The 12,485-nt window shown below is 48.1% G+C and overlaps 1 pseudogene; it reads right to left on the bottom strand.

The window, feature by feature from the left end:
* Nucleotides 1-6,104: 6,104 nt before the first annotated feature.
* Nucleotides 6,105-6,223, bottom strand: LOC148502997 (5S ribosomal RNA; annotated as a pseudogene).
* Between the last annotated feature and the right edge of the window lie 6,262 nt (nucleotides 6,224-12,485).

Genomic DNA, 12,485 nt, shown 5'->3' with positions numbered 1-12,485 from the left:
CATGATCAATGGTTCTCCTGACCCAGAAATGGCATGCAGCAAGGTTGTTCCTTTTTTGCCTTTGATTTTTGCCCTTGTCACAGAAACCCTTGCAGCCAACATTAGTGCCTCCCCAGACATACAGCTGCGTTTTTGTCTTTTCTAGCCTGGTCAACACCATGGACCATTACAATGCTCTATTAGAATGCAAAACTAACACCACAAAGTCCAAAGCTATTACTTGATGATATACCCCTCGAGGGATTACTTCCTAAATTAACAGACGTGAAAAAAAAAAAAGCAAGATACCTGGGAGTCTATATTATTAGCTCATGAGTCCGTATACCAAGAAAATTAGTGAGGACTTTTTGTAAAAATGAAAACTGATGTATTTCATTTCTGTTTCGTGATTTTTTTTTTTTTTTTTGGGGGGGGGGGGGGGGGGGGAGAGGCAGACTTATTACCATAAAATACATTTTCATTGTGAAGTATCCTCTAAAACCATCCCATTCAGCATCCCAAGCTGACAGCCTACACTTACAAGTTTTAGCAAAAATTATAGGTTCCCAGAATCCAAGGGGTCCCAAATGTAAATGAGTAGAGGTCCCCTGTATATTCCATAACCAGCACCGGATGCTCGCAGGGGGTGTAATGCCACAGCCGGGGGAACCCTTAAACCCTCGGCCAAAACAGTACACGTGACCGCTAGTCAGCCCAGGCCAAGGATTTCTGCGGAGGTGTGGACCTCTCCCCCCCCCCCCCCCCCCCATAAAGGGGTCCCCCTCTCCAGGGCACCCCTGGCCAGTGGGTACCAAGTTGATTATAGTGTGGTGCAAAGAATAGATGAAGCAATATTGTCTTGCTGGAGAACTACAGATCCCAGCAAGCCTCCCCCGCATGCTGGTACTTGGAGAACCACAAGTACCAGCATGCAGGGCCCGCTGGTACCTGTAGTTCACCTGCAAAAGAAAAATAAAAAAAAAATTAGCACACACACTGACTGTAACGTTTTATTAAAGCTTACATGTACACTCAACATTCACGCATACTCGCCTAGAATCCCTGTAGCCAATCACGTCTCCAGCCCAGGCCTGGGGTACCCTGTATTTTCAAATGTTTTGCAAATTTTCAGACAGTATAGTGTGCGAGTGAAGCACTTGCACTCTATTACATTGCCCGAGTTCTATCTTGTGAATGGGAAAACATCTGGATGCAAGACTGTTTTTTTGTGAGTAATAGTAAAGCTAGAAATATGCAAGTCTATAGTTGCACCCGATTACATTTGCGAGTGTGTTAAAAAAAAAAAAAAAGAAAAAGTGACATTAACTCTAAACTCGCATTTTTTATACACTCGCATGCCATTACATCTCGCCCCTGGGGTTTGTTGAAAAGTATTAGAAATGCCCTAATGAACAAATACCTGCCCTCATGTTTTCAGCAAACATCTGCAAAGGCCACCTCTCCATCTCTAGTCTACCATTGTCCATTAGCAATGTTTGGAACAATCCCCACCTCCCTCTAGGTCTGTGCAGAGCCTTCTTCTGACCTTGGAATGGTTCGGTGTACGATTTGCTGGTGATCTTGTGGGTCTGTGGCCCTTCTTATCTTTTTAAGACATCTGCACAAAATATCCAGATTTTAATCCAAATTATTTTTGAGTATCTGCAACTCTGACATTTTGAGTGCTCTTCAGATAGGGAAGATACACACTCCACCATTTCTGTTTTAGGAAATGTCTCTCAACCTTGCTGTGATTCTGGACAGCATCCTAATCCCTTCCAGGCAAAAGGAGCGAGAGAGGGATTTGGAGAAAACAACTATTATTTTATGATTCATCAGTACAAAATGTTTGCAGTCACTGTAGTACTGAAATCCATATTCTGAAAAGAATCTGTGAAGAGATGTGCATTCATTTATAATTTTCATTGTTTAGTCAACATAAATTAAATGCACAATCACCTATACAAAGCATTTACTTTTACACATCAAACATTTTATTTTATAGGAAGCGACTGTTTTAGAGTGCAAAAAGTAACACCTGTGGTTATGTAGCAGATGTTCAAACAACCTGTACACTTAAATAACCTGGATTTGACAACCACCTTCCAGATATCAGCGGGGTAATGTCAGAGATGACCACAATGTCCTTAATATGTGAGTTATGCTTGTAGCAAAATTGTAGAGTTTATACAAAAAATGGGATTTTGGTACCTACCGGTAAATCCTTTTCTCTGATTCCACAGGGGACACTGGAGGTGCTTACGCTGGGGTATAGAGGCATGGATAACTGGAGCCGGCACTTTAATTAATTTAGAAGTCTGAAGCTCCTCCCCCTCTATGCCCCATCAGCCCTCAGTTTAGAAAATGAAAGACCTTGGATGGAGAACAAGCTGAGTAATAAAAAGGAGAGAACATCATACAATAACTGAATCATACAACATACGGAACAAGCCGAACAGGCAGGCAAAGAGCGCAGAGGTGGGTGTCCAGTGTCCCCTGTGGAATCAGAGAAAAGGATTTACGGGTAGGTACCAAAATCCCATTTTCTCTTTCATCCACTAGGGGACACTGGAGGTGCTTACGCTGGGGACGTCCCAAAGTTTTCCCAATGGGCGGGAGCGCTCTGCGGCGCCTGCAGAACTAGATGGCCAAAACGGTATGCCGAAGCAGCAAATGTACCAAATTTGTAAAACTTGATGAACGTGAGAACTGAAGACCAAATGGCCGCACGGCACAATTGTGACGTGGAGGCTCCTCTACCGGCCACCCATGACTCACCCACAGAACGTGTGGAATGAGCCAAAATGGACGAAGGAGGCCCACGGTCGGCACTAACATAAGGCTGATGAATAGTCAGCCAAATGCAACATGCCAAACTCTGCTTAGATGCTGGCCAACCCCTCCGAACAACAACATAGAGGACAAAAAAGCGACTCAGACTACGAAGGGACGCTGTCCTGGTAACATAGATGCGGAAAGTCCTAACCATATCCAAGGTAGAAGAACCACCAGAGTCCTTCACCGACGACTGTACCACAAGAGGCTGATCGAAATGAAAAGCCGACACAACCCTGGGAAGGAAGGCGGTACCGTCTGGAGTTCCCCCCTAGGTGGCTATAAGACAGAGCACCCAAATCTGAAAATTTACGAGCCGAAGCGCGAGTCAGGAGAAGGACATTCTTTCAAGACTGGTGCTTAAGATCAACTTCCTCCAAAAGGTTCAAACATGGGCGACTAAAGAAACAGAAGCACCAAATTTAGATCCCAGGGAGCTATTAGAGGTACAAAAGGGGGCTGCACATGCAAGACCCCTAGAAGAAACGTCTGCACCTCAGGATTGAGGGCCAATTTCCCTTGAAAGAAAATGTAAAAGGGCACCAACCTGCACCCTTAAGGTTCCCAGACGAAGGCCAGAATCCAGACCCGTCCGAAGGAAAAGCAGAACCGAGACAAACGAAAAGTCATAGACGGAAGACACCGACTGGAACACCATTTGAGATATAAGCACGCCAGAAGCGATGATAATGCACAGTCGAAACTGGCTTTCTGGCGCGTATCATGGTAGGAATAACCACGTCTGGGATGCCTCTGCATCTTAGGATATCAGTTTTAAGAGCCACCCCGCGAAACGCAGTTGTGCTAAGTTGGGGTGTATGAAAAGGGCTCTGCTGTAGAAGATCCAGGCGCAGAGGAAGGGGGCACGGATCATTCGACAATAGGAACCGAAGGTCCGACAACCAACCAAAGCCAGATCGGAGCCACGAGAATTACAGAGGCTGTCTCTTGTTTATCCTTTGTAGAAGACGAGGAAGAAGTGGAATAGAAGGAAAAAGGTAAACAAAGTCGTAGATCCACGGACTTGTCAGAGCATCTACTGCTTCCGCTTGCGGATCTCGAGTTTTGGACACGTATACCGGGAGCTGACAATTCAGTCGTGACGCCATGAGGTCCACCTGAGGACCTCCCCATCGACGTATCAGCACGATAGATGAAGCATCCAGTCCCCGGGATGGACATCTTGTCGATTAAGGTAATCTGCTTCCCCGTTGTTCACACCGGAATGAATACCGCCGACAGGATTACTGACTGGTTCTCAGCCCACCGGAGGATCTGAGTTACTTCTCGCATAGCCATGCGACTCTGAGTTCCCCCTAGGCGGTTGATGTAAGCGACGGCCGTCGCGTTGTCGGCCTCAACTGTTACCGGACAAGCCTGTAGAAATTCTATTGTCTCTATCAGAACATTGTAAATCGCTCTGAGTTCCAACACATTTATGGGCCACGTCTGTTCTAGAGGAGACCATCTACCATGAAAGTGGAAATTGAGGACTACTGCTTGCCATCCTCGGAGGTAGGCATCCGTGTTATGATGATCCAGTCTCCCACTCCGAATTTCCGGGCCCGCTAAAAAATTTGGTGGATTGCGTCCACCAGAGAAGGGCCACTGTGCTAACCGGCTCAGACGGATCTGTCGCTGTAGAAGCAGATGAGACCCTGACCTGAAAAACCCTGGAGTGGGACCGGCCGAACTTCAGTGCCTCAAAGGCAGCTACCATCCTTCCTAAGACGCAGACAAAGAAGCATTGACACCTTGTTCTGAGGACCAGCTGAACTAACAACAGGATATCCCTGGCCTTGTCTGTTGGAAGAAAAATCCTCTGTGATTCCGTATCCAATATCATGCCCAGAAATAGAAGTTTCTGGTACGGATTGAGATTTGACTTCTTGAAGTTGATTATCCAACCGTGTTGGGTTAGAGTGTGATAGGTCAGTAAGGCATATCTAATAGAAGAGATAACGATGGAGCCTTGAGCACCAGATCGTCCAAATAAGGTATTATGCGGGGAGCCAAGGATAACTTGAACGGCCATGATCTTAATATGGCAAAATGCAGAAAAGCCTGGTGTGGTTCCCAAATGGGAACAAGGAGATAAGCATCTTTGATATCCAGGGATAATAGGAACTCCCCTGGTTTCAAGCTCACGATGTTCACTTCTGATGACCGAAGGAGAGCGATCATGACTGACATGAGTTTGGACGATACATCTTCAGATCCAGGTTTAAAGACTTAAGGCCTAGTATGGGTCTGACCGAACCATCCGGTTTGAGCACTACAAACAGGTTTGAGTAAAAACCCCATACCTCGCTAATGCTCCGGAACTAGCACAGATGACACCACTAGAGACTACTCCTGTAGAATTCGTAGTGAAGAACCGAGTTGGAGGGGGGGGCTTCGAATTCTATTCGGTACTGTGAATCCACGGTTCTGAAGAGGTCTGGTTCCAAACTAGTTGAATTCTTGTAAGCAGGGTCCCACCGCAGGAGACCCCAGGTGGGACGGAAGACAGTCATGCCACCTGTTGCTCAACTGGTTTAGGCTCTGGTCTAAGTGCAACCGTGAGGACTACCTTTACCTCTGCCGCCTCTGGTTGCGTGGGAACTTTCTGGCTCTACCACGAAAGGAATGAGGCGCTCGAAAGGAATGAAACGAATGTCCAGTATAAGGTCTTCTGGGATCCTGAAATAGCAGACGCAGATTTGCAAGCACTAATCTGACTGGTCAGCCCAGCAAACCACAGCCTTGTTAACCCAGGCGGTAACAAGGGTAGGTCTAAGTTGAGCTCCCGCTGCGGTATATATAGATCTTAGTGTTGTCTCCAACCTACGATCCAAAGTGTCCTTTAAAACAGTAGCTCCCGACACCGGAAGTGCTGTTTTCTTAGAGGGACGGGAAACAGAAACATCTATAGGAGGTGTTTCCCACTTCTCCATCATGGAGAAATTGGAACCGCTTATAAGACAGCATCTGTTGAGCAATGCAGCCGGATAAGTACCGCGCATCGAGGAATTCTTCGACTGACTCTTCTGACTAGAGAACATGCGTTAGAGTACGCTTTTGTGACTTTTTTTTATTTTTTGGTAGCAAGTGAAGGGTGCAGGCACCGCTGTACCCCTTACCTGACCCAGGGTGTCTGGAGATTTGGTTAACCCAGCTATCCAGGGAGGTTAAGACCTGCACGTCTCAACCAACTTTGCTAAGTCTGACATAACTCCTACCACGTCAGTGGCCCATGGCGGTGTAGGAGTTAGTAATCGCCATCTGTGGGTCAGTTGTTAGCATCACATAACGTAGAGCACCTGGTATTCCCAGGCGGTCTCCCATCCAAGTACTAACCAGGCCTGACCCTGCTTAGCTTCCGAGATCAGACGCGGTCGGGCGTGTTCAGGGTGGTGTGGCCGTAGGCTTGGACCCCGTGGCATGTGGCTTGGTCTGTTTGTTGTTACACTTAGAACAGACAAACCGCTTTTGAGAAGCCTTGGTTCTGTTGGACATGGTACACAGTCACCCAGAAAAACAGCATAAAACAGAAAAGACACAGACAAGATAAACAAGAAGGCTGTGGGACACAGAGGAGAAACCCCCCTCCCACAGATCAGACTCCCCTGCACTTACACCCCAGTTACTTACAGCCTCTTTACCAGGATGTAATCAGGAGATGTACTTGTCCTGCAGCACAGGAATGGCAGCAGAGGAGTCCTGCCTTCTGTGTCTCTTACTGCATCTCCATTACAAGAAGATTGCAGTGTTTGAGCTGCTGTGCATGAGAGAACGGCAGCCCTGCTGTATACAGCCGCTGTCGCGTAGAGGAAAGAGACCCGCGCTTTAAGCTCCGCCCCTTCTTTATGCCCTAAAGGGCTATACAAGATGTCTGTCCAGTAACCTCCCCCCGGCGCATGTGTACAGCGGGGATAGGGAGAGCAGGTGCAGCCGTGCGGTAGCGCACTTAATTAGCTGCCCCAGGCCACTTAATCAGCGGGGAGAGGGAGAGCTGGGTGCCGCGCTGTAGCGCTCAGTCAGCAGCCCCGCGCCTCCTGTAATAGTGCGGAGAGGAGCCTCTGCATTAGCAGCCCCGCGTGACCCCGACGTGATCTGAACATTTAGTAGCCCCGCATGCAGTGTAAGAGCGGGGATAAGGAGCCTCTGCATTAGCAGCCCCGCGTGCAGTGTAAGAGCGGGGATAAGGATACTCTGCTTAGGAGCCCTGCGCCCCTGTAAGATCGGGTTTCAGCACCTTAACAGCGGGAGGAGGGAGGCGTCTGCATTAGCTGCCCAGCACACTAAGAATTTAATAACGCTGGGCAGCGGTGGGGCTGGGAGCTGGGGGATGCACAGGTGTTTACTCACCACGTGGTCCCCGATGGAGTCTCTCTGCAGTGTTTTCAGCACTTCTCTCTTCCTTATTGAGAATGTGCTGTGGCGGTAAGGAGCTGTCAGTGCTTTTAGTATAAGCGCTGTGCACTCCTTCCTGCCTCCTATAAGGACAGGGCGCCAGGTACCCGGACCCCACCTTTAGAGAGGTGGTGAAGGGTACCTAAAAGTGTCAAAAGATGTAAAAATAAAGAAAACCTAAATAAATAAAATATATGCGTTGCTGGAGCACAGCAAATTGTGACCAGCTCCTAGTAGGCACATTTTCTAAACTGAGGGCTGATGGGGCATAGAGGGGGAGGAGCTTCACACTTCTAAATTATTTCAAGTGCCAGCTCCAGTTATCCACGCCTCTATACCCCAGCGTAAACACCTCCAGTGTCCCCTAGTGGTTGAAAGAGAAAATGAGTTATGGTAAGAACTTACCTTTGTTAACTCTTTCTTCAAAGTCCACAAGGAGACCTTGGGATGTAGGTGATGGATCTGGATCCCGGACACCACACAGTTAAAGTTTTCAGCTCCCATGATGCACCGGTCCATCCTCCCTATACCCGCCCCCGAGCCAGAGGCACCTCAGTTGGTAAGTAGCCAAAGGTCGGAGGAGGATAAGAGAAGGAAGACTGGTACACACAAGAATCACACTCTCACAGAGAAGGAGACGGGAAACCGGTGACCAGAAATATAGCCCATATGAAGCCAGAGGACCCTATGGACTTCGAAGAAAGAGTTAACAAAGGTAAGTTCTTACCATAACTGTCATTTTTTTCTTCAGGGTCCATAGGCTCCACAGGGAGATCTTCGGGATGTCCCAAAGCAGTCCTTTTAAGGGTGGGGACGCTCCTGCGCTGAGAGAAGAATCCGGCGCCCATAGGAAGCATCCTGAGAGGCAACGGTATCAAATGCATAGAACCTTAGAAAGGTCTGAATAGAAGACCACTTGGCTGCCTTACAAAGCTGAAGAGTCGAGGCGCCACAGTGAGCCACCCACAGACCGAGTAGAATGAGCAGTAACAGAAGCCAGAAAAGGCAGGCCTGCCTGTGAGTAAGTCTCTGAGATAGTCATACAAAGCCATCTGGCCAATGTTTGTTTATTGGCTGGCAATCCCTTGTGAAATCCATAGAGCACAAACAAGGAGTCCGATTTCCGAAGGGAACTGGTACGGTCCACATAAATCCTGAGAGCGCGGACCACATCGAATGAGGCCTCACCAGCCGAGAGGACTGGTGACTGAAAGGCTGGTACTATAATTTCCTGATTTATATGGAAATTAGAAACCACCTTAGGAAGACATTCAGGGCGAGTGCGAAGCACAGCCCTGTCCTGGTGAAATATCAGAAAGGGACGACGACAGGGAGAGTGCCCCAAATTCTGACACACTCCTGGCAGTGCAATAGCCAGAAGAAAAAGAGTCTTTGTTGTGAACCACTTGAGTTCTACAGAATTCAGGGGTTCAAATGGAGGACCCTGGAGGGCACGAAGAACTACTGACAAATCCCACGGAGCCACTGGAGGGACAAAGGGAGGTTGAATCCAGGGTACACCCTGGAGGAAGGTGTGGACATCCGGTAATGGGAGCAAGTCTACGCTGGAACCAAATGGATAGAGCAGAGACATGCACTTTCAGTGAAGCAAAGCGAAGTACAAGGTCCAATCCAACTTGAAGGAAGGCCTTAACACTTGAGGATCGTAGCTTCTGGTACGACGCCATTGGAAATAAATAGGCCACACTCTGTGGTAGATCCGAGCAGAGGCTGGCTTACACGCTCTGAGCATAGTTTTGACTACAGAGCTAGAGAATCCTGTAGACCTCAGAAGGGATGTCTCAAGAGCCACGCAGTCAAATACATACGACCCAGGTCCGGGTAAAGTCAAGGACCCTGAGACAACAGGTCCAGACGTTGAGACAGCAGGGATGGAGTGTCGATGGTGAGACTCCAAAAATATGAGTACCAGTGACGTCTAGGCCAAGCTGGATCCCCCAGCAGGACAGTACCTCAGTCTTGTTTGAACTTCCGCAGGACACGAGTAAGAAGGGAGACCGTCGGGAACAGTTATCCAAACCGGAAGGTCCACTTAACTGACAATGTGTCTACAAAGGCTTCGGCATCTCTTGTTCTGAACCCGTACAGTGGCAGTTTGTGATTGTGTCAGGAGGCCATGAGGGCTTCCTCTGAGAGGCCCCAACTGCTCACTAGGAGTTGAAATACTTCTAGGTGAAGAGACCATTCCCCGGGATGCACATCTTTACGACTGAGGAAGTTTGCTTCCCAATTGAGAACTCCTGGAATGAACACTGCAGAGATGACCAGGAGGCAACCCTCTGCTCATGTCAGAATGTGTGACACGACTGTCATTGCTGCCCAACTCAGTGTCTCCTTGATGATTGATGTAAGCCACTGTTGTGGCATTGTCGAACTGAATTTATACAGGTTTTCCGTGAAGAATGTGCTGGGCCAGTTTGAGGGCCCTGTAGACAGCGTGAAGTTCCAATATGTTGCTTGGCAGGGTTGATTCGACTGATGTCCAACAGCCCTGAAAGGAGTACAGACCAGTCACTGCGCTCCAGCCCCGGATACTGGCGTCCGTTGTTAGGATTACCCAGTCCGGGATCCAAAACGGGCGACTGTTGGTTAGATATCTGTTGCCACTAAGATAGAGACAGACGCACCTCCAGAAGAGCACCATCATCTGAGCTCTGATCCGATAGGGTAACCCGTTCCTCCTGGAAAGTATTTCAGGCCTTTGCAAAGGCCTGAAATGGAACTGAGAATATTACACCATGTCAAAAGGTGGACACCATGGATCCCAGAACCTGCATTGCCGAGTGGATCGATATTCAGCAATTGTGGAGACTTCTGCGCACTTGTAGTTGAAGTGTGGAGATCTTGCCTGATGTCAGAAAGATTCTCTGATCCTGAGAATCCAGCAGTGCTCCTAGATGAATCAATGAGGGATTCAGGGAGGACATTTTCCAGTTGACTAACCATCCGTACTTGTGAAGGCAAGCAATGGTTAGCTGTAGATGAAGAGATCATCCAGATATGGTAGCAGTTGGATACCCAGACCACGCAGGTAGGCCGCCATGATAGCCATAATTTTGGTAAACACCTGTGGAGCTGTGGGCATTTCAAAGGGCAGAGCCTGAAATTGGAAGTGTTGCTGTAGTATAGCAAATCGGATATAACGCTGATGAGAGGACGCCATAGGTACGTGTCCTGAATATCCAGTGGTACCATAAAGTCCCCAGGCTCCATAGCTAGGATGATGGAGTGTCGGCTTCTGAACCAGACAGCGAGTATAATAATAACCAGTCCCTGCTGAGATAGTGGGACTGGCATAATTACCCCTGCTTGCAGCAAGGACTGTATAGCTTCCTGGATGTGTAAGGCCCTGTTCGGGTCCAACCTGTGTAGAAAAACTGGTGGGGAGGCAGTCTGAGAAATTAGTGGGCGTACCTGTGAGAGACCACTTCTCTTACTCAAGCATCTGTGGTGGCTAGACACCAGCACTGGGTGAACTGAAGAATTTGGCCTCCCACTCTGGGAACCCCCCAGATGGTTCAGGCTGAGGGTTTATCCTCAGGTTTAGAAGCAGGGCGTCTGGTGTTCCAGGTCTGCTTGGTTCTGAGTTTGGCAGCCCTCGTTGAGGCCGACCGCCTAGGAAAGGTCTGGTCTTTTCGCTTACCTTGAGGACGAAAGGACTTAAAAGATGTAGTCCAAGGCCGTGTAGTAGAAGTAGCTGAAGGCAAAAATGCAATTTTCGGCGCTGCCAACGTGGTTACAATCTTGTCAAGGTCAGGGCCAAACATGATCTCTCCATTATAGGGTAACCCTTCAAGTCACTTCTTGGTATCCACATCTGCCTTCCTTGAGTGCAGCCACAGGCTACGGCGGCTGAAACCCTGGAGGCTAGGAGACTGGCATCAAATGTTGCTTCTCCAATAGAGGAAGCTAAATCTCGAATGTGAGTAACAAAAGACATCTGATCCCTAGAAGCATCTGAGGGAAAAGAGTCCTCAATAGCATCAGCCCAGCTTTCTATAGCGTTAGCCACCCATGCCATAGCCCTGTTTGGAAGTGCAACAGCTCCTGAAAGTAAGTACATCGATTTCAGGCAAGCTTCCACCTTCCCAACCATAGGATCCTTTAAGGAAGTATAGTAATAGGCAACGTAGCGCTTGTAATTTAATGCAGAATATGGGAATCCTAGGCAAGGGGTTCCCCATTTTGCCAATGAGCCACAGGAAAAGGGTAACATGAGGTCATACATTTTTGTGGTAGCAACCTCTTACCAGGCAATTGCCAGGCTGCAGCCATGTGTTCAGCTAGTTCAGTGATTCCCAACCTCGGCCCTCAAGGCACACTAACAGTCCTGGTTTTAGTGATATCCATGCTTCAGCACAATGGTTAAATCAAAATAACTAAAGTACAAAAGTCACCTGTGCTCAACTATGGCTATCCTTAAACCTGGACTGTTAGTGTGCCTTGAGGACCGTGGTTGGGAACCCCTGAGCTAGTTGATCCGATAGAGGGAATTCTGCTGAAGCTACTTTTTGTTGTTTACACACAGGGTGCTTAGATTTAGGGGCTGGCTCGTCATAGTCTATTAGCAAGATGGATCTGACTGCTCGCACCAAGGCAGGAATATTAATTTATAACCGACTCTCATCCTCCTCAAGAGGGGAGTCAGGGTTAGAGAGACCAGTATCTGTGCGTGGACTGTGATGATAACACAGGACGTGTAAAGGGTTTACTGGGTAGAGGCTTCCCGCCTTGCAACATGGTTTGAAAGGCATTAGATGTAGCCATCAGAGACTGCACTAAGTTAGAGAGTACGTCTACCCATGGTGGGGGTACAGGAAGTACCTGTATCGCCTAAACCTGATGTGACAACCCCAATGTGGGCATTACAGCCGGATCCACTAGGCGGTCTGCAATAGTGGCTAGTACCTGAGCAAAGGAGCCCGGGTTATATGTAGCCTTATCAAATCCTCCTCACTTAAGCCTGCAGCCCATAATTTGCCTGATAGCAGTATGGGGGCAAATGCCTGTTAATACTCCTGCCTTTGCTAGACATAGCTGCAGAGTAAATGGCACTGGATATAATGCAACCACTGTGTAGTATACTAGTAGGAAGCAATATACTGGTCCTGTCTTATGCCTGGGTAAGCTGCAGGAGCACACAGCCCAAATATGGCACAGTGCAACGAATGTATGTGACAAAACCTCACAAATACTTAGTTCTATAAGGCACAGGAAAACCCTTGAATACAGCTGTATGTTAAAGTAATAGTCTG

Source organism: Taudactylus pleione, unplaced genomic scaffold (genome assembly GCF_031769625.1).
Source record: "Taudactylus pleione unplaced genomic scaffold, aTauple2 ptg000479l, whole genome shotgun sequence".
Classification (NCBI taxonomy): Eukaryota; Metazoa; Chordata; class Amphibia; order Anura; family Myobatrachidae; genus Taudactylus; species Taudactylus pleione.
Note: the sequence above shows the minus strand (reverse complement) of the source record. Positions and strands in the feature narration are given on the sequence as shown.